The sequence below is a fragment of the Psammomys obesus genome, unplaced genomic scaffold, assembly GCF_907164565.1.
Source record: "Psammomys obesus unplaced genomic scaffold, mPsaObe1.curated_primary_1811, whole genome shotgun sequence".
NCBI lineage: Eukaryota > Metazoa > Chordata > Mammalia > Rodentia > Muridae > Psammomys > Psammomys obesus.
The window spans coordinates 5,336,464-5,341,067 of NW_026590062.1; positions in this window are offsets into that span (position 1 = coordinate 5,336,464).

Sequence of the window (4,604 nt, forward strand, 5' to 3'; positions counted from 1 at the left end):
CACACACACACACACACACACACACACACACACACACACACACACACATATATAGAAAGAGCGAGAGTTTTTCTGTGCAGCTCTGGTTCCCTGAAACTCACTTTGTACCCCAGGCTGGCTTCGAATTCAGAGATCTACCTTTCTTGAGCTCAGAATATTTTAAAACCCAATCTGTCTGCTTGTGCTTGTAGCCTGTGAAGGGAATGGATGGATGTGCAACAACTTTAGGAAATAGTCCTGAGATAGTCTGACATAATGCTACGTTGTGTCCTCAGAACTGACTTTGGCATACATTGGAGAGATTTCAAAGTGATAAAGCTGAGGATGAGGACCAGAGGTCTGGGTCATTACTGATGGGAATCTTGCTGTATTATACTACATTGTGGTGGGCAGAACTAACATTCATTTCAGCTTCTGGTCCATGTGCAAAGTCCAGGTAGAGTGGACTCTTCCATTTACAAATGTCTAGTGTCTATGTTGGGTCACTTTTGTGCTACTTGTTTTTATTTATGGTATCGGAGGTCAAGTCTGTGCCTTTGTGCATGTTAGACAAGGCTGTGCCCCAGCTCACTATGTTACTTACGCTTTTCTTTGTTTTGTTTGTTTTGTTGAGACAGGGTTTCTCTGTATTATAGAGCCCTAGCTGTCCTGTACTCGCTTGGTAGACCAGGCCAGCCTCAAACTCACAGAGATCTGCCTCCTGACTTCAGGGAGCAGAGGTGTGCGCTGCCACACCCCACTGCTTTTGGTTTTTGAGAGCTCTTTTTAAAAAGACACTTGTCAATAATAGGTATTAAAATAACTGCATCATAGGTGTCTCTTTCTCTCAATTGGCCCTAAAGAGACCACAGCCAAAGTGGGCACATTTAAAGCCAGTAACATTCAGGCTCTATGAACAGGTATCACAAAGGCTCACTCAAAATATCTGGCAGGGGCTGGAGAGAGGTTTCAGTGGTTAGGAGCACTGGCTGCTCTTCCTGGGGATCTGGGTTCAATTCCCAGCACTCACATGTCTGCTCACAACCATTTGTAACTCCAGTTCTTGAGAATTTGATACCTCCTTCTGGCCTCTATGGATACTGCATGCACGTGGTTCACAGACATATATCCAGACAAACCATCCTCACACATAAAAGTAAAGAACTCTTTTAAAAAGTGGTGATTGGGTGAGGAAAACCAGCACAGTACCTGCTCATAGGCCATAGAGAATCCTGACAGGAAGATGGGGTAGCCAGCGTACTTGGGTTCCCCAAAGTGCAAGTTTCCAAAATAATAATAATAAAAATAATGAAGTTTTATACAAACGTTATTTAGAGTTTCACTAGCACAGACTGATACAAGGCTTTGGAGAGTTCAGCCTCAGCACAGAGTGATGAAGTGATATCATATGCCTGAATCAAGGCACAGCCATAGTGGTCTTCCTCTTTAAGCAGGCAGAGAGCACTAAGAAGTCACCTCATGGGTAGGTGGCCGCTTTTCTCTTTTTGGAGTGGCAGGGATCGGGTTAGAAATGGATGAGTTTGGTCAGGGAATGAGTGGTAGGAAGTGCTTGCCTGGTGTGCATTGGGGTGGGGAGTTGGGGTTTCAGTGGCTCACTAATGACAAAAGTGAAAGGTTGTCTGGGGTAGGAGAGACAGGTACTTGCTGCTCTTCTGGAGGACCAGAGTTCAGTTCCCACGCAGCCATGTAGGGCTGCTCACAGTTACCTATAATAACTCCAGAAGAGTGACTGCACACCCTCTTCTGGCCTCCTTGGGCACCTGCAAACACACACACACACAAAAAGCTTTTAAACTAAAAAGTATTTGTCTAAAGGTACCTGAAGCGGAAAACCTCAGCAGTATGTCTTGCATGGGTCTTTGTTTTGAATGTCTCAGCTAACCTCCTAGGATCCCTTTCCGCTTCAGCTATTACAGTGAGGCTCCACACAGTGAGGTCTTTCCCTGAGCTCTATCGGGCTGTCCTTGAGGAGGCACACAGCAGCTTTCCTCCTTCACGAGTGCATTGGGATGAAGAGCTAGCTATCTTCCAAAAGCAATGGCATTAGGCTTCAGAGCTGCAGAAGTACTTGGGATGTTTTGCAAATGGTTGCCACCACAACAAAAAAGTACAAAACGGGTAGGCCGCAGACAAGATGCTTTGAAAAACGTTCTTCCCTTAGTACTTCTGGGACTGCAACGTCAGAACCCAGCAGCCTTCCCATCTCACAGATGCCCACTGGCGCACTACAGAGACCCTGTGTATGAATCCCTAGCGAGCACACTTCCTATTGGCAGGGGCTGTCACACAGGGAAGTGAGTTTATGTCAAAGTGGATGCTGGCGAGCGCGTACCCTGCTCCCACCCTTCCTTGACGTGTTCTCGGAAATCAAGAGAGCCTAGTTGCAGGCTTGTGCTGTGAAACCTCCCCTCGACCTCAGAAAGAGAGACTCCACCTCTGCTGCGAGTCCACACTGCTTGTGTCTGCTGCTAGGGATGGAATGCTTCTCCTAGTCCCACGGAGCCTGCCTGTCCACAGTGTCGGTAACTTCTAATACACGCCCTACTCCCTGGTAATCCATCCCAGGATTCCTCCTGAGCCTGCCTCTCCCAGACAAAAACTGTCCTATGCTTACATTTCCCCTTCACCCCCTGAGCTCCAGCCAGCTATCCAGCTAGGAACATGGTCCCAACACAAAACTGTAATTCCCATTCATAAAAAGTGGTTTAGCACTGGACCCTAGAAAACACTCAATGATTGGCATTTTTTATTAGCATCATCTTTCTTGAAGATGGAGAGCTCTGGAAAGCTGCATAATAAACACTCTTGGCGAATATAGACTGAGAACGACAGAGCCAATTGTTTTGAAATGTGCATGTTGTATGTGTATGTGGGTACAGGCATGTGTGCATGTTCCTGTCCCTGTGGAGGGCAGAGAAGTCATCAGGTACCCTGCCCTGTCACGCTCTGCTTTACTGCGTAGGGTCAGGGAGCTCCGGCTAGGCTGGCAACCAGCAAGTGTCTTCCTGTCTCTGTCCCCAACAGCTCATGTCCAGCCACGCCTGGCTTTTATGTGCATACTGAGGGATTGAACTCAGGTCTTCTTCAGGACTTCACCATCTCCCCAGCTCTGTAGCCAGTCTGCCACAATACTGGACATTTGATTTTCTTATCTACACTGGGTATTTCTAAGGAACAGCTGTGAATGAATGGCTGTCTCTGCAGTACTCTTGGGAAATTCCAGGCCAGAGGACAATCAGTGAGTTAGACTGAAAAATGACTGTAGTGACTGGCCGAAAGTCTGCTTCAAAAGTGTCAACCACAGTGATTTTTACTAGTGACCCTATGTGAGTCAATGAGACCTCCCTCAGCTGGTTCCTCCGCAGGTTCCAGGCCATAGGGCATCACCCAGAACTTAGTACTTGACTGTTGATCCAGTTCCCAGCACTGATGCATCAACAGCGTACTGGGGACAACTAGCATTTTACTGTCTCTTTGGGGAAGTTCAACTGCACATGTAAACATGCACTGGGCTACCTACCCATGTGCCTAGGCTTCTGTTGCTTCTTTTCCTAACTAAAGCCATGGCATTTTCTTTGAGTGAACGCCCTCGAGAGATGCAATCACCATCTTGGGGCATTTGGCTGCATTCCCTGCTCCCAACCCCCACTTGAAGAGCATTCCAGCTGGGCTTGTTTTGGCTTACATATAGGGATAGGGTAGGGCACGGGATTTTCTCCCAGGATGCTCTAGTCCATGCTGGGTAAAGGCATTCCAGGTGAGGCCTGTCGAGGTGGGAAGAGCACCCAGACTCCTGTAGGTACCCTTCACCTCTGGGCCGTAAAGAAGCCCAATAAACTCATTGGTTCCCCGAGTAAACTTTGGCTAAATCATGCCAGGATTCGCCGTTGGGTCCTAAGGAGAAGACATAGACGTTGGTTATATATCCCCCTGGCAAGGAACTTCGGCGATACAATTCCTTCCAGTTTGTTTCTAGATGTCATTACAAAAACTCTTTTCCTGTGAGGTAAGGGATTGGGTCAGCAAAGCAACAGTCTAGCGTGCCATTCTCCATTCCTCCCACTAGAGGGTACCCTAAACTCAAAGATGGCTTGGGAAGGGCCGCCCAGACTGGAGATTCATAAGCTCTTTATCTTGACATAACTTCGGTATAGACGAATTTTCATTTCCTCCTTTTGCTGAATCATCGTGATAAGCGATAAAGAAAAAAAGTGAGTGTGTTTGGGACAGAATTTTTAGCTAATACCTTGATTTAGCTTCATCTTGGCTTAAAGTTCAAGGTTTTCTGCTGTTTAACAATGACAAGATGCTGGAGAAATCTTTGATTCCAGTTTCCTCCCATTTCCTCTTCTCTCATTCACCACTTACTCAACCATCTAACTATTTAATGAATGTTCACGGAGAATCTTTTTTGCCAAATCCTGAGTCTTTTAGGAAGCAGAGGTGGACACATTGAGTGTGGATCCTACCCTCAGAGGGCTTATACGATGCCTGGGAAAACCAACACCAAATGATAATTACAGGAAGTGTATCTAGCATTCATTCATTTATATATCAGTAGTGCGAACTTGTGTGTGTGTGTGTGTGTTGTGTTGTGTTGTGTG